The sequence below is a fragment of the Diceros bicornis genome, chromosome 14 (assembly GCF_020826845.1).
Source record: "Diceros bicornis minor isolate mBicDic1 chromosome 14, mDicBic1.mat.cur, whole genome shotgun sequence".
In the NCBI taxonomy this organism is placed as follows: domain Eukaryota; kingdom Metazoa; phylum Chordata; class Mammalia; order Perissodactyla; family Rhinocerotidae; genus Diceros; species Diceros bicornis.
This window is the reverse complement of record NC_080753.1, coordinates 41,538,310-41,556,827: the sequence shown is the minus strand read 5'-3', so window position 1 is coordinate 41,556,827 and position 18,518 is coordinate 41,538,310. Positions and strand designations below refer to the sequence as shown.

Genomic DNA, 18,518 nt, shown 5'->3' with positions numbered 1-18,518 from the left:
AGCACTGCACTGGTCTGTGCTCGGGATTTGAATCTGCGAACACTGGGCAGTCTAAGCCGAGTGGTGAACTTAACCACTACGCCACTGAGCCAGCCCCTAAAGTTTATATTCTTAACCACCATATTAAGCTGACTAATGAGAGTCTAAGAAATCGAGAGGAGGGAGGTTAGAGTGAATGGGAGACTTAGAGGACTTTTTCTATTTTTTTGATATTTGCACCATGGAAATGTAACCTACTAAAAGAATAAATTAGAAAAACATGATTCTGATGCTCAAGTAACTCATATTCAGATGTGAGAAACAGACATTTCAAGACAAGTAATAGTATTATGTTATAGTAAGAGTTTACTGGAGTCTTACCCAAAGTTGACTGAGACTTTAGAAGGAAAAGGATCGTGTAATATCATGAGATCAACTCTGTGATCCCCTTTCTGGGGGCTAAAGTTCCCTTCCATTGCAGACCCCTTCTTCTCCAGTGCCCAGCCCTGGAGGGTGGCCTTTGCAGTGACCATGTGCGCCTTGCTGCCACTTCTCTCACTAGTATGCTACTGCTTATGCAGGCCATGTTAGAAGGAGAAAGAGAGAAAGCAAAAAGAAGTATGAACAAAGCACAAGAGGTATCTCATCAGGGAGTGAACCTAAGGTCCTGGCTTACGGGAGGGAGCCTGACGACTTCACCCCCATCCCACCCCATGTGCCCACCCCTGCACTGGGTCATTTGTAAGGTTTATGTTCTGGAGGTACTCCCTTCTCAATTCTAGTAACAGTAATTTTTTTTCCTTCTTATTTTCCAGGCGGGGTCTGGCTTGAACTCCGTAAGTTCTGATTCCCTAGGGACCCATACACCTCTAGGTATTCCTGCTTTAAGCCTCTTAATGACTCTTCACATTTCTTCCACTGCAGTCAAGAAAGATCCAAGTACATGGCTCCTGAGTGACTCTGACACTTTCTCTCTATTCGCATCTGAGACTCTCTGCGGTGATATTTCCCAACCCCTTTCCTCACCCCTAACCTACCTTATGAAATCTTATTGGAGCGGGGATGCAATGGAGATGTGTTAACTATAAAGGAAGTTTCAAATTTGTTAAAAAATTGTCTTAGTGTCAATTTGCACCTAAACAAACACAACCTAAGCAGACTCAGTATCACCAGGTTAATGTCCTTGTAATCAATTATTGCTGAGTGGTTCCAGTTTCCAAGCTCACTGCAATGTTTATAATGGCATCAGTGACAAGTGAACTCCCTACTGGCAGATTTTGACTTTTAATGTTTCATTTTCAAATTGGCTCCCTCAGGAATTTGAAGATATATTTTCAGATGTATTTTAGAAACTAGTTTTCATCTAAACAAGTTTTTACATAACTCAATTGAAGAAATGCTAACCTAAAGGATAAAATCGAATCCCTGAATGACTTATCCTTGCATTGCAGGCACTCAGCGGTCCAGTCCTCCTATTTCTGTACCATCTTCAGACACTCACTGCCGTGTGCTGCCCTGCACTGGCCTGACCACATCACCTCCAGTGACCCAAATATGTCACTGGGTTTCACACTTCTGTGCCCTTTTCCTCTGCCCGTTCAACACACCTGGTTGGCCCCTGTTTATCCTACTTACTTGGACAAATGGGGACAGGTTCCTTAACCTTTCTGAAACTCTTCTTGGATTATGAAGCTGAGCATGTCTCCTTCTATAGTGTGGCTGATGGTTCCACATCTACACTTTCCCTCAAGCGTCCTTCACTGGGCCCCTCCACCCTTTCTTCTGCCTTTGGTTCTAACCCAGCCCCTCGGACCATCTGACACTGAGGCCGTCAGTCCCCAGACTTTCTCTCAGTTGAACCTCCAAGGGAGAATCAGGCAGTGGAGTTGAGGAGCCACTTCTAGGGACAACTACCCCAGAGGTTCACCAGAGCCAGCGGTGGAGGTGGAGCCCCTTTGATATTTGTTTTCAGAGTTGTAGCCATTTCTTTCCCATTCCTGCACAGGACTGGACAAAGGCTGGGGACAATTTATAATACTCCAGGACTGGGTGGTGCAGAAGGCCAGAAAGGACGATGCAAGCCTACAGAGTCTTGTTAAGAGAGTCTGTCTAGTGTTGCCACCCCAGCTGGAAACTGAATAAGGAACCTCAAGAGACAAGAAATACTGAGGGAAGGCTAAATACTAGTGGCTTGGAAAGTGATCTCTGACCTTGATCTCCTTAATCCTCATAGAGTAAAGAAAAGCTAATGCCCACAAGCAGTGGTTGTCTTGAATGCCTACATAACAGAAACACAGCAGGAAGCTGGATCTGGAAGGGGCTTTGCTGTTTTCACAGTTTTTTCATACAAGAATTTTCACCCATGTGCAACACTTGGAGGAACTGAATAAAGTGCACAGAGAAAAGTCGCTTCTCCAGGTCGCCTGCTGGTCTGGGACTTGATGCTACATTCAACATTCTTACATTAACGCCGCATCCTTCCACCTCTGAGAATCCAGTCATTCCTTATCAAGCAATTTCAGTGACCCTTTCAGTAACACTTTTCACCCCAGATTTTTTAAGATTTCTTTTCTAGCTTGTGAATTTGTTTACTGCTCCATAACTTGAATAACTTCCTACCTTTAAAATATTTTGCTTCATCAACAGTTAAGTGCATATTCTTTAAGTTTTTTTTTTTCTATGCTTACACAAATACACGCACACATACAGAATTTTTCTAATGAACTGGATCTTGCTGTATATATATATTGTCTCATGACATACTTCTTTGACTTAATACTAAATCTTAAACACTAACCTTACATAATTCCTAATCAAGAAGTTTTCCTTTATTTCCTGTTAGAAATATGGCTACTATAAACATCTTTGTATATAAATCATTTTGCATAGCCCTGGTCACTTCCACAGAATAATTTCCAAATAGCATTTGTCATTAGGATAAATTCTTGAAAGTGCAATTGCTGTACAAAAGGGACTTGAATTGTTATTAAGTATATGCACACACCTATCTATTTCCTACAGGAAAGAAGTCTCTGCATACATTTTGGTATCTATCAGGCTCATTTCCTAAAGTTAACCATAGAAGTCCACCCTTCAGTTTTGTATTCCTTCAGCATCAATCCCAGGCATCTCACTCTCCTCCAGGGAAAACTCCAACCTATTGACCCTGAGAAGAGGGACCAATTCTACTTTTTACTTAACATACATTTTCATGGCTTATTGTGTATGAAGCACTGTCGTAAGAAAATTGCCTGAATTATCTCATTTCATCCTCTCAACAGCAACACAAAAAGGCAGATGTTATTATTATCCTTATTTTACCGATAGTAAAACTAAGGCCCAGAGAGGTTAAGTAACTGGGCAAAGGTCACACAGCTAGTAAAGCTCACCTAGGCAACCTGGCTTCAGAGTCTATGGTTTTACTACTCCATTATGGCACATGTCCTCCCCAATTTTAGTTTCAGTGCTTGATACTGACTAGATGGCAGGTTCTCAATAAAAAATTGTTGAATTAATGATTTTTTTCCTTCCTCATTTCACATACATTTGTCTCCCACGAATTCATGTAAAAGTCTGAATGAGAAGTCGACCTAGGTCCCAAATTCCTTGGAAACTATAAAGTTAAAAGATTGCAAAATATTGTGCCCAGAGGCCCCTTATCTGAAGTGCAGCAACTAGCTTGGAAATCAAGGCTGCTTTTCTGTGTCAAAGTAACTTGGCTCCTCCAGACAAGAACAGAATGGTTCATTCTCATTGATATGATATCCAGCAGCAAAGCTTTGACAGACTGCAAATTTTTAAAAGGAAGTTTCTCAGTGAGTAAGAAAGCAGAAAGCTCTGAGAGAAGGTTTGTTTTGTCCCTTTGCAGCTGCAGCGTGACCTGGGGAGAAATATTCTTTCTGTTAACTGTGTAGTTGGCTTTATCAAATATGTCTCCTATTCCAGCATGATGACCAGCAGGGCAGATTGTTACATTCTGAGCTAAATTTCACTTTCTCTCCCCTCTGTAATGTAATGCCCACTCCCCTGTTTTATTTTGTCTCTGAACTCAACCCCATGCCTCTCCTCAGCTTCCTTCACAGGTGATTTTATGCCTGCTCTTCTTCAGGTAATTGTGGGGTCCTACATCCTACAGGTCTTCCAAAACATCGATTCCCTTCTTGTGGTATCAGCAGAGAAGAGAGCACTTCTCTGAGCAGACGCCAGGGAATGGACAGAAGGGACCTGAGGCAGTGCTTGTCCCTGTCTCAAGCTGTTCCTGAGAGGCAGTCCTGGCCCTCCTGCTGACACAGCCTCCTAGAGGTAACTGACTCTTACTAGAAGTGACCAGATACCTGGCGCCAGATTGTCAGTATCTTTGGGGATGGTGAGGCATTTAAGAGCTAGAGATCCCCAGATAAAAATACCCCAATGATCATTTTAGGGCATATAACTGAAAGGTACTCCAATGTTTATATTTCAAACACAGCGTTGGTGCCTCAAGCATTTCAGAACTGTGTTCTTCTACGTAATAGGTGTGCTGAAGTATCCAGGGGAAAGTGCACTGATGTTTGTAATTCACTTTAAAAAGCACCAAATAAATAAATAAACAGGGAAGGGCTGAAATAAATAAGGATGGATAGGGGCATGAACAGAAGGATCTATTACAATAAAGCAAGTATAGTAAAGAGTTCACTTAGAATCTAGATAGTAGGTATATTTGGTGTTCATTGAACAATTCTTTCAACTTTGCTCTATTTTGAAAAGTTTCATGATAGACTGTGGATAGTAGAGGGTCAGGTGGGAAGGATTGTATTTTGCTGCTGATAATAGAGACCAGAAGTACCATTGGCTTCAACAGAACAAAAGTTTGTTTTCCTTTCATGTAAAATGAATTCAGAGGGCAGCAGCCCAGAGCTGGTCTGGCAGCTCAGAGATGCATCCATGCCCCAGCCTCCCTCTGTTTTGATTCTGTGCCATCTCAACATGTGGCTTCCATTTCCAAGGTTGTCTCATGGTCACCAGATGGTCCCTGCACTCCAACTGCAAGGACCATGTTCTAGGCAAAAGGAAGGAAGAAGTAGGAAGAGTATGGACCTCTCTTGATAAACACAACCCAACAACTTCCACCTACAAATCATTGGCTCAAACTTAGTCCCTTGGTCTCTCTGACCTATAAAGAGGATGGGCACATTGCAGTAACCGCCCCCCCCGCAAAAGTGGATTTGATTGCTAAGAAGAAGCAGGGAATTGATACTGCACAAGCAACCAACCATATCTACCACAGAGCCTAAATTCGAACAGTCAGAATTTAATCAAATTCCATCAGCCAAAGTCGCATCACAGCCCTAGGAGTTTTAATCACTGTCTAGACATGAGAATAGTGTCTTGGGAGGCCCTTTGCCACAGGTAGGACAAGTTTGTCACAAAGACATCTTACAGAAACAGCATTCACAGCCTATCCAGAGTCTAACCTCAGAGAATACAGAATCCTGCAGGCAGAGGAGAAACAAATACAAGTGAAAACACAAATGTAGCACAAATAAGGCACAGAGGGTGCAGGAAGCTCCTCAGCAACCCTCCAAATAAGAATGTTCTGAAAATGTAAGACGTGTCCATCAGTCACTGGCAGCACTGCCTCTGGAAATCTGAAAATTATATGATTTGGTCATGGATCTGAGACCTGAGTTTCAGAGGTGCTGAAAAGGTGGAGTGGATCTGGTTTTCCTTCCGTTCATACTTCCATTTGTCTCTGCTGTAAAAGATGTCCTCCTCTGTGTGCCCACCTACATTCACACGGATGTCAGCAAATGGCCCCAGAAACATTTCAGTTGATGCATGTCTTCCTCTCTTCCCACATTAAAATCTAGTAATTTTTCTGCTTAGTCTGCTGATAAATCTATTATGATATAAAGGACAAAAAACAGGTGTATATAATGAAATACTGATTATACACAAACATACACGTGAATGACTCAAATAGGTAAAGAAAGAGACACAAATAGTGTGGGAATTAAGGCTGTAATTTTTCTTCATTTTGTACAATGTAGTACAGTTTCAGTTTTCATTCTAACCTTCTCCACTGGTTTCTGTCCAACAACTGGTAAGAAAACCCCTCTGAGCCAATTGGAAAACTAATTCTTCCAAAGAGGAACTCTGTTACTGTTTCCCAGAGTGAGCAGCCTTTCTTTCTTTTCCCTTTCTTTCAGTGCAGACTGTTAGCTATATTGGAGAACTATTTATTACCTTTGTTCTGTGGGCTGTGATATTTAGATGGGAGTGGCAAGGGGTAAGTGGGGAAATTGGTAAAAGCCAGGGCCACAGGTCCCGGAAGGAGAGAGGCTAAAAACCTGAGAGTGAGTAGAGGGAAGTCCTCACCCAGAGAAAGGGGTTTGGTGCTTGTGTGTGTCGTGAGGGGATGAGAGGTGGGGGTAGGAGGCAGTGCACAACGTAAGGACCTGCGTTGAGAAATTTGGTGAGAGGGAGACAACGTGAATGAAGAAACTTGCCAACTGCATCTTCTTAGGAACTTACTACGGTCAGAAAGGAGCAAAGGACTCTTGACTCTTATAATCTCTCCTGGTCATCTCTGGGAATGTATTCTAAGAGATTCTAAAAAGAGATGTGTCTTAAAGATTTACATGTAAAGATGATCATTACAGAAATATTTGTAATACAGAATAATATGAACCAACCTCCACATACAACATACACATACAAATACAACAGTTGGAGGTTGGATAAATAACATATTGTTCAATCATAAAGGGATTTCCACACAGTCATTAGGAATTTTGTTTTTAGTAGAGGCTTTTTCTTTATCATTGTAACAAAACTGGATCCAATTTGAATATTTAAACTGTAATTACCTTTTTGCTATTATAGATTTTACTATGATGAACAGCCTTAAGCATATATCTTTGTGTTAATATCTGATTTTTTGTCTTTAAGAGTAATTCCTACAAGTGGAATTTCTGGGTCAAAGGATGAAATGTTTTTAAGGCATTTGGTGTATATATATATATATATGGCCAAAATACTTTCAGAGATATTTACATTCCGGTGAAGGAAGGTATATGATTACCGTTACAGATTATTTAAATTTGATTCTTTTATACTTTTCTCCATTTTAAAATTGGCTGTAATCAGGACCAAACAACAGTAAATATCCAACAAATACATGAAAACATATTCCCACTCAGAGGACAGCCGAGAGATTGTTACCTATTATAATATTATTATTACTGTTCTCTCTCTAACATCATAGAGAACACTTTGAAGAGGAGATCTTCTAAAAGGCAGTATTCTGTCCGAGGTTGTGTCCAGGTTTCAGACACGGGTCTGAAGGAGAGCCAGCTGCACAGACTTCTGCTCCCTTGTCCCCCAGCAGTTCCCGGACCGGCAGATACTGTGACTGGGGCCTCATGCTGGTGTGTTTTGGAGGAGGTGGTATTTTCTGAACAACTAATATGTTGCAGTCACCATAATTACTTGTGACAATTTGTAACTGTTAAGTTATATATGCAAATTTTTAAAATTTAAAACATTCAAATAATTTTCAAAGGATAGGGCACGAAGGACAAAAGTATCTTTCACTCAATCCCCAATTCTCAGTGTGGCATATGTCCTTTTAGACCTTTTTTAAGGCAATTACACAAATGTGTATATACAAATTTACAGCTTTGCTTTTGTGTTTTAATGGAATCATTAGTATTTTCCTACAATTCGCTTTTTGTTCTCTTAATATGTATTGACTATCTGGGTTAGTGACTATATATTAGTGGTAACTGCCCCTTTAAATTCCTTCAGAGGGATAAGCAATGATTCAACTAACCAATCTCCTGTGGGTGGCCAGTTACATGGTTGATCCCTTTTTTACTTTTATGAACAATGTTGCAGTGTCATCCTCACACATGCTTCTCTCTGGACCCATGCAGGTGCTTTGCTTGACTACATATCTGGAAGTAGAATTGCTGGGTCAATTCTGCGCATTCTAAAGTTTATATTTCACATTGTTTCATGAATGACTAGAGTTCAAATAGGCTTTGTCACATGACTGAGATCACACAGCCTGTAAATCATAGAGCCACTACCTAGTTTCCCTTTTTGCTCCTACACCTAACACATAGTGGGCCCGGCACATAGTGTGTACTAGGTGAATATTTGTTGAAGAATGAATGAAAAGATAAATGAGACCTGGTCTTATTCCTAACGCTCGCATTCACTAGCCTTGTAATTGAGAAGTGGTGGGTTCAGCCTCTGACTGACTCCAGAGCCTCCACCAGGGAGTCTGCCTAGATCTTAACCAGAGTCTGATGGGAGCGTGATTTGAACTTGGTGATGGCCACGTTTGGGGCTTAGAACAGTCCGCAGTGTTGCTCCCCACATGGGCACACCCTCAAGGCATTTGTCAGCACCCCATTCCACCTGACATCTTCAGGGAAGGAGAGGATATATGATGGGAGAGGACCAAGGGAGAAGGGAGGCAGCTAGGTCCAGAGATGTCGGTTATGCCTCTTAGTAATCCACCTAGGCCTGCTCTCATGCTCTCCACTATCTAGAGATGCAGTCAACTCGGGTGGTTAGGATGTAAGTCAAGTTAAAACTCCAGCTAGAATCAAGCCTTGCCAGGTGGCCTAGTCCCTGCACTTCACTTATCATAAAGATTCACATTGATCCACAAACCATGCCTAAAAGATGGTGGAGGTGCTTTTCTGAGCCAAGATACAGTTGGGAGCACTGGGCAGGGAGTGAGGAGTTGCAGGGTCCCTGCCTCTGAGCTAGGAGAACCTCAGTACTTCCTAGAGGCATGAGCTTTGTTATGTGTTTCTAGCTTGATAGATTTACTCCTTCTTTGCAAGTGCCAGCTCTTACGTCTCTACCTTGAAAAGGCACTTCTCTAGTAGTGGAAAGACTAAGATCAGGTAACTTATCCATTCCTGGTGAGCCCAGAGGCCATCTGCCAAGGATGAACACCTGGGAAAAGGGAAGACAGGAAATGAATAATTTCCTTCCCAGGGATGTTTCTCCCCCAAAAAACAATTGTGAAAAGAGCGCACTGAGGCACACCTAGTAGTAACACTCTTACATGAATATCCAGGAAATGGTTGCTTCTTGAAACCACTTGATTAAAAAATAGGAATAAATACATTAATATAGGCAAGTCCCAGTGGGAGCACAAGAGGACAGGGTCTGTTCTCTAAGCCAGACAAAAAGAGCATGTCACATGGAGGCAGATGCTTGTCTTCACAACTCTCCACCTCTACTCCATGAAGGAACTGACTTTAGAGGAGAGACTTGAAAGGGGTGAGGGAGTGAGCGTTGTTGATATTCAGGGGAAGAAATTTCCAGGTAGAGTGAAAAGTCAGGGCCAAGATCCTCTATCTTAGTCTGTACAAGGACCAGCAAGAAGGGCAGTGTGGCTGGAGCAGACGAGGAGAGCGGGGGAGATGAAATGAGAAGTCCAGGTCCTGGAGGGTCATATTGACCCTTGTGAAGACTTCAACATCTACTCTGAGTGAAATGGGAGCCATTGGAAGATGCTGAACAGAGGAGTGACATGATGTGACTCAAGGAACAATCTGGCTATTATGTTGAGCATAGACTGTAGATGATATAGGTGGAATCAGGGGACCCAGAGAGGGGGCTCCTGTGTTAACCAGAGTGTGATGGTGGAGGCTTGGCCAGGCTGTAGCAGAGAAAGTGAGGGAAAGTGGAAAGATTCTGAACATATTTGGACAGTAGAGCCGAGGATTTCCTGATGGATTAGGGTTAAAGTATGTACATTTAACACTGCATACATACCATTTATATGTTAAATGTATCTACATTTAACATTATATATTTTTCTGGTGATTTTCCATGTTAGAATACAAAGTTAAGAGACTCCCAAGCACATATTTTTGCAGAGGAGAATCTTGAGTCACCACATTAGTGACTGTGTGTTTTACACTGAGATGACCCTAGGGAGGTGGAGGTTTGATGTGGAATTCGCCATCTTCTTCCAGGTCATAGTTTCTGCCTGACTCTTTTTGGCGTCTCTCTGCAGCAGAGAGGAAAATGGCAAGTTCCCTAGACTTCCCTTTGCTCGACCTCCTTGTCTCTCTCGTCTTGGTCCAGCTGCTTACCCCTTGCTCAGGTAGGAAACATTCTGCTTTTGTGTTTCTGAAGCAGACGATTACCTATTAGTTCCCAGTCAGAACCTCTGGCAACTTCTCAGGCCTGGAAGTCTCATCCCAAACTGAAAGTGCACATGCCATTAAGACAAATTGTTCTTCTGCTGGGATCATATTCCTCTTTAGGGTTTTTGTACTTCATCCTCCCTGCCTGCGATCTTACCCCTTACCCTCACGGCCCCAACTCCCTCTGATGGAGACTCTCCTTTTACTAACCAGCTCAGTTTTCTGTGATTGGACCCCCTGAACCCATCCTGGTCATGGTGGGTGAAGACGCTGATTTGCCTTGCCATCCATCCCCAGTGATGAGCGCCAAGGCCATGGAGCTGATGCGGATGAGATCCTGCCTTAGGGAGGTGGTATACAAGTACGCAAATGGGAAAGAAGTAGAAGGCCAACAGTTGGCAGAGGATCAAGTAAGAACTTTGATTTTGGGAGATGGCATCACTGAAGGAAGGGCCATTCTCTGAATTTACGACATCAGAACCTCTGACAGTGGAAAATACCTGTGTTATTTCCAAGATGACAGCTTCTCTGAAAAAACCATGGTGGAGCTGAAGGTTGCAGATGAGCCTCCAGGTTTTGTTCTCAGCTGGTTCCTCCATGGAACCTGGGGGCAGAGTCAGAGTTCATGCCCCAAATCCACCTCAGAGCACTCCTGGCTGGTCAGTAGAACCTTCCTCCATTGCCTTCCAACTTTGTTTCTTTGAGGGTCTTAGGAAAGACACAAGTTTTCCTCCAGGAAGAATCTCTCCTGTACCTATAACGTAAAGAACTCCCTCATGCTGGCCACCAGCATCTAAGCAGGGAAGTGGAAGACTGTGGATAGGAAGGATGAGAAAATATCTTCTCAGTGACGGCACACGCATTGTTTGGGTTCAGTTGTGTTCTGGATCGCTCCTGTGGCCCCACCAGGTGAACGAAGCTGTGGGCCCTGGGAGGCTGAACTGTGGGACAGCATCTGTGCTTCCAATTTTCTCCAGCTAAAAGCCCCCGGGAACACACCTGGAGTTGACCAAGTTGTGTTATTACATGTTGCAGGGAGGGAAAATGCACGCTATGTGGGAATCCTAGGGTGTCTCAGTAAGAGGGTGTTAGAGAAGACTTGGTATAGAATTTGGGCTTGTGTTAGGAGAGTGTAGGGATACTTATGGAAGTGGGGCTTTGCTCTGGATTGGATGCTGTCAGGAAGGTGGGGGGTGTGATTCTGTGGCTGAGTGTCTTAGTAAGTCTTATCTAGGAGGAAGACTAGAGTGAGGCTAAAGCTATAATTGGTCAGGGAGCAGCCGTCACTCATAAACAGGATAGGGAAATATTTGGTCATGATTGTAGTTTGGACAGTGTTCATGTTTTTCTCTATGTTCAAATACGATTGTTCAGTGGTCTTGTTTTTGTCTTGACCCATCATAGTGACAAAGTGTCTTTGTCTGATGCTGATGTTCCATGAAATTGCTTATGTTCAACAGGAGAATGCCGAGACCACGCTGATGTCCAGATATCAAGGGTTGCATTTCTCTTTCTCAGGGCACACTCTTGCCCTGTGGGTTCTGGCTGGTTTGTTCAATAGGGAGACATAGCAGAAGGTTGAAGGAGGGAGAGAGGAGAAAGACATGTAGGTACATATTCCCTGGGCTTCCCCCCGCAGGACAACCTCTTGCTGGCAGTATTGCCCTCCTGAAGATCCCAGATCCTCTCAAGAAATGCCTCTCTACCTGAATCTCTTCTTTTAGGTATTCAAAATGATTTCCACTCTGCCTTCTTTTGGGTTTGGGGGTGGGTAGTAACAGGTCCACTGTTCCTGGCCCTGAGGCATTGCTCTATCCCATGTAATTTTCCCCTCATCATGAACACTCTTTTGGTAACATGTCCTTAATGAAACCACCTTTGCATTATCTAATGTGAGTGTGTCCTTCAATTCCTGTTGAGACCCTTACTGATAGAGGAGGTTCCAAGGTTTCAGGCTCATTTATCCTTCCATAGCACTGGGTTCTGATTTTCAGGTTGACATGAAGTGTTATGAGGATGGAGGGATCCACCTGGAATGCATGTCCACCAGCTGGTATCCCCAGCCCCAAACAGAGTGGTGAGATCCCAAGGGAGAGGACATGCCAGCTGTGGATGCAACTTTGGTTGCTGATGGAGCCAGTTTGTATGCAGTCACAGCATCTGTGATGCTGAAAGGCAGCTCTGGGGAAGAGCTATCCTGTATCATCATAAATCTCCTCCTCAGCCAGAAAAAGACCGCCATGATTTCCACTGCAGGTCAGGACCCCGCTTAGCCTCAGGTGTACTGTGCTGAGCTGCGGCTGTTGAAAGAAGGAGGATGTGTGATTCTCTGTTGGTGACTCGGGTCTCTGCAGTGAATATAAGGCACAGAGCAGGGATCCAGAGCCTCCTTCTACTCCAGGGATTTTCTTTTCCCCATAAAGCTGTTTGTTTCACAAATAATTACTGAGTATTTTGTGTGCCAGAAACTGTGACTGGCCGTGGGAATTGGGGGAAAATGGTAAAGATCAGACCCTTAAGCAAAGATAAATGACAAAATGAGAAAAAATATGTACAATTCATATCATAGAGAATGTGCTAAGCTCCTTAAGATATAAAACTTATATAAGATATAAAATTCCCAGTAAAGAAATGAGCAAAGTTCACAGAAAAGGGAATAACACATGAGACGACCTCCAATCTCACTTAATAGAGGAACGTGTATGAAAACATATTCCACTTGTGTGATCGGCAACAAAACAAAACCGAGGTGGTAGATCACACATTCTGATGGCAGGATTGCGGGGAGACAGTCACTGTTAGACATTTGTTGGTATAATTTGGTCTGTTTTTGGCGTAAATTGGCACAATTTCTATTGGAGCAATATAGCAGTATTTCCCCAAACTACTTATTTATTGGTCCAAAATTCCACTTCTAGAAATTTCTCTGACAAATATACTTGCATTTTTACAAAATGACCCATATAAAAGGTTATTTTTTGTATCATTAATTGTAATAGCAAAAAGTTGGAAGCTATGCAAATGTCCATCAAAGAGGGGCTTTTATGCAACAGAATATTGCATAGCTGCAGAAGAAAACACAGACATTCCTTTTGTGTTTACCTGGCTAGATCTCCAAGATGAACAGAAAAACCCACGCAGAGCAGTTTCTATAGAATACTATCTTTGGTGTAAATAAGAAGAAATAAGAATATATTTATATTTTTAAAATTTAATACACTCTTGCATAGCACTCACTATGTGTCAAGCACTTTATAAGCATTAATTTAATCCTTTAACCTTATGAGTGAGATACTATTATTACTTCATGTTACAGACTAGGACAAAAGGAACAGAGCAGTGAATTAGTTCAAGATGACGCTGCCAGTCAAGTGGAGGAGCCAGAATTTGAACACAGACCCTCCAGCACCAAGGTTCATATTCTTTTTTTGTGTGTGTGTGAGGAAGATCAGCCCTGAGCTAACATCCATGATAATCCTCCTCTTTTTGCTGAGGAAGACCAGCTCTGAGCTAACATCTATTGCCAATCCTCCTCCTTTTTTTTCCCCAAAGCCCCAGTAGATAGTTGTATGTCATAGTTGCACATCCTTCTAGTTGCTGTATGTGGGATGTGGCCTCAGCATGGCCAGAGGAGCGGTGTAAGGGTGCGTGCTCGGGATCCGAACCCGGGCCGCCAGTGGCGGAGGGCACGCACTTAACTGCTAAGCCACGGGGCCGGCCCTCCAAGGTTCATATTCTTAACCACCATATTAATCTGGCTAAAGAGAGGTTAATAAGTGGCGGGAGGGAGGAGGGTGTGGATGGGACACTTGGATGAATTTTTATATTTTTTTGATATTTGAACCATGTAAATGTAACCTATTGAAAAATTAAATTGGAAAAGACATATAATTCTGCTGGTCAAGTAACTCATATTCTCATGTGAGAAGCAGACAGTTCAACACAAGTAATAGTATTATGTTATAGTACGAGTTTATACTCGTCTCACCAGAAATTCGCTGAGTCACTAGGACAAGAAGGATCGTTTAATGTCCTGAGATCAACTCTGCGATCCCCGCCCTGGGGATGAGAGACTAAACCTCCATTTCATTGCAGACCCCTTTCAGAGGGCCAGGTCCTGGATCTCAACCTTCGTGGGGACCCTGCCTGTCTTGCTATTGATTCTTGCAGTGATGAGTTACTTCCTGTGGCAACAGCAGAAGGAGAAAGAAAGAGAGCAAGCAGAAAAGGATCTGCAACCAAGGGCAAGAGGTATCATGCCAAGAAGGTATCATGCTAAGGCCCCAGCTCAAGGGATGGAGCCCAGTGACCTCACCCTCTCCCCACCCTGTTAACCCACCCCTGCACTTGGTCATTTGTAAGGTTTATTTTCCAGGGATCCTCCCTGTTCCATCTAAATATCAGTAATTTTTCTTCCTGCTTATTTTCCAGAGGAGCTCCAGCATGAACTCAGTAAGTTCCTATTCTCCCATGGAGCCAGGCACCCCTGGGTACTGCAGCTTTAAGCTTCTTGATGATTCTTCATGTTTCTTCCATTGCAGAGTGGAGAAAGATCCAGTACACGGGTCATAAGTGGCTCTGACGTGTTCTCTGAATTCACATCTAAGACTCTCTGCTTTGATATTTCCCAGACCCTTTCCTTACTCCTAACTCTACCAAGGGCTGAGAAATATCCTGGATCCATTTATTGAGGGAAAGAAATAAGGGTGACTGATTGGGGGGAAGCATAGGGAGTTGTTTTTTTTTAATGGAGTAAAGGGCCTTCAGTCTCTCTCCAGGAGGGGCCCACAGACTCTTCAGCCCAGCAAGGCACCAGGGAACATCCAGGGTGCACTTGAAAGGAAAGGAGGAGGAGGGGGGTGGAACTCTCTAGATGAAGTGCCTTCCCTCTGCTGGTGCAGGGGAAGAGGGAGAATCTGCCCCTGCTCTTTCCCCTAATGTTCTCGTGGCTGGTCAAATAATTAAAAAGGCAGGTTAGCAGGAGAGAATAAAACAAAGTTTAATAACATGTATGCATGGGAGAAACTCAGGAGAAACTGAACAACTTGCCAAAATGGTGGAGGTTCTCATCTTAAATAGCATCTTCAGATAAAGACGAAAGAGGATGTTGGGGGTAGGGGGAGTCAGTTGTGGCAGATTACCAGAAAAGCACAGCAAACAAGAATAATGTCATTAAGCAGATTTAAGTCCTTGCCTTCAGCATTGATATGAGTTCCTAGAGATAAGGTCATTCCCCTCTTCCTGGTACAGAGAGGGACATATCTTTACAGATGGAAATTTCCCTTACAAATGTAAATGTCTCTTACAAAGGGTAAATTGTAACTTTCAGAACTTCTCCCATGTCTGCAGTTTTTTTTTTTTTTTAACTTATTTATTTATTTATTTTTGGTGAGGAAGATAAGCCCTGAGCTAACATCCGATGCCAAGCCTCCTCCTTTTTGCTGAGGAAGATTGGCCCTCGGCTAACATCCATGCCCATCTTCCTCTACTTTATATGGGACACCACCACAGCATGGCTTGACAAGCAGTGTGTCCATGAGTGCCTGGGATCCAAACCTGCGAACCCCGGGCCGCTAAAGCAGAGCATGCACACTTAACCGCTGCGCCACGGGGCTGGCCCCAGCCATGTCTGCAATTTTTAAAAGTAATAATCCTCATGCCAAAGAGACACATTTTGGGGTGGCCAATTGTGATCCCCACACTGGGAACCTCACTAGTTGCTTTACATAATCTGTAGGCTGATAAGAAGAAAACAAAGAATGTAAGATTTAAAAGATTAAGAAAATCGTAGAAGAAGGAGAGAGAAAGTGTCTCTTAAAAACGGAGTGGCCACAGTGGGTCAGTTATGATAGATTTATTAGGCCTGCTTTTAAAGAAATAATATCTGAAATTTCCTCACGAAGTTGCCCAATTCTTTTCCAAAGTATTCAGGGAATAATATAGCTTAAGATAGATGGATTCTAGTACACATACACATATAGGTGACACACACAGTGACCCCTACGCCCAGGTATGGGAGTCTAGATACATACAAAGTAAATCCGCTGGGTCTCAGCTGGGAAAGCACTTACATGGTGCCTGTGGTATCATCAGCATGCAGTTGAAGTTCTCAGACTTGATAATAAGGAGGAGAGCGGAGGAGAGAATTGAACAGGTAGAGGAAGAAGGTAGGAAGAATGGGAGTGGTCAAAAAATGTCTAGATGCGTACAAAGGAAGAGAAAGGACATGACTCAGAAATGACAGTTCAGATGACCTCTCTACCTTTCTTCCATTGTAGGTGGAGAGAAGTCTCAGGCCTATGCTGGTGAGTGACCCTGATGTTCTCTGAGTTTCCTGGCACATGTGTACTGAGCGTTTAAACCTTTTCTCTGCTGTGTGACCCATGGGCATTCCCAGTAGGAATCATCAGATCTAGCATCAGATCTAGAAAATGTGCAGAGGCACATTTTCTGGGGGGGACACCACCTCTGCTTTTCTGGAGCCTCAGAGAGGACCTTCCAGATACAGCATCTGGGCATATTCAGCCACCCCTCACCCTGCTGTCACAAATGCCCACACTAGCAAACCTGGCCATATTGCCTGTGGCCCCAGCATGATGGAGGGAAGGAAGTCTGCTGTTTTGGAGAAGTCGTATCTCTGACCCAGCAGAGCTGTAGATGAAGGAAGCTGGACACTGGAAGAGACTGAAGAAAGGAGAAGAGGAAAGGCTTAGTGAGGAGAATGGGTGCCGGAAGAACAGAAATAATGCCCTTTCTTTATCTCTGTCTCCTGCCTTTCAGAATGGAAGATGGCCCTCTTCCAATCTGGTGAGCGAATCCCTGTATGTTCCCTAGTGTAGGTAGAAAAACCCAGGACCCTGTCACCATAGCCGAATCAATGAACACAATGACCAGGGATCGAAGAAAAGAAAAATAATTTAATTTTGCCAGCAAAATGAGGCTGCGGTGGGCTCGTGCCCCAAAATCCACAGTCCTCCTGAGGCATTAGGAGTTGGGGTATTTAAAGGAAAGTCTGTGGGAAAGAATGTGCTCTTTGTGACTGTGATTAGAATGTTGTAGGGCGCCCAGACCTCTTGACACGGAGCCAGTTGTTATCTCTATCTACAGCAGGTGATTTAGGGCTCCATTGATCAATCTTCCGGCATCACCTGAAATTGGGCCCTGGGGAGGGGACAGCAACTGCTGCCAATTAACAATTACCAAGTTTACAAGGTTTTAGATAGGGGAGGAGGAGCTGTGGCTTTGCAGTCCAGCGTCCTCCCATCAGCCTGCATTTAGCTGAGTTAGGGAAGCTGCAGGTGTCCTCTGTTTGTCTATCCCTGTGATGAATGGTGGATTCAGCGCCAGGAACCAGCAGTTAGGGAGCTTTAGCTTCTTGATAATTTCAGGATATGAGTCTCCCTGTAACAAAACTCAAGAACGGTAATTAGACAGAATTTCAGTTTGTAGCCACCTGGGCTTTTAACAATTTAGTACCTCCATTTGTCTTGTGCAATTCAGGGATACAAAGGCTAAAACAATATCTACATGTGAACGGACCTTAGAGAAGCAGGGAAGGGGGAATGAGTGCTTTTTGGTTTTTAACCCCATATATGCTGGGTTCAACATAGGGAAACAGATATCAGGGCCGGCATCACTAGGACAACAACCTGAAGGACCATATTCCCTTTTTCTTCTCCAAGTCTTGAGATTCTGGGAAGAAAAGTCCCCGTGACTGGGAGAGTTCCAGGTGGATGATTTGAGATCCTGGTCTCAAAGGTGTGCCCATCTCCAAGGCTTTCTTGCTGAGAGCCCAGAGAACCAGGGAAATTTGCTTTCCTGGGATTCCACAGATCTTCATGGGAAGGAAGAGGCATAAAAGGTAGAGCTGAGGGAAAGGAGAGGCAGAATGAACTAATACTGCAGGGAGGGTGACGATGTGGAATGACCCAGGAGAGAAGGCAATGTGCAAAACCCTTTGCTTTTCCCAAGCTTCTTGTGCCACCTCCTGCTGCTGTGTGTCCACAAGTTACTTAATGTTTCTGAACTTTAGTCTCTAATTTTTAAATGATGATCATAATCCCTATTATGTGAGGGTTGAGGTAGAGACTAAATGAGATAATGAATGTGTATTGGTCAAAAAACCAACAAGAAAGAGATGGCATACTCAAACCGGGTGGTTGAAGGTGCAGAAAAGGAACTCTTTACAAAAGTGAGAGTGGTTTTAAGAGAAACCAACAAGGGAATGTGAAGTGCCCCAAGGCTCACAATAGTGGGGAGCTGTCACCATCCCTAGGCTTGAACAGGGAAAAGGAGCTGTTACCGGAGGCCAGAGGAAGCTGTAGATCAAGGACAGAGCTGCCTGAGAGGGGTCATACATTTGTTAGAGCATCACCATCT

At 43.5% G+C, this 18,518-nt stretch overlaps 1 pseudogene; it reads left to right on the top strand.

Moving 5' to 3' along the window:
• LOC131413367 (butyrophilin subfamily 2 member A2-like) overlaps positions 1-18,518 on the top strand; it is a 34,164-nt pseudogene that overhangs the window by 14,394 nt on the left and 1,252 nt on the right.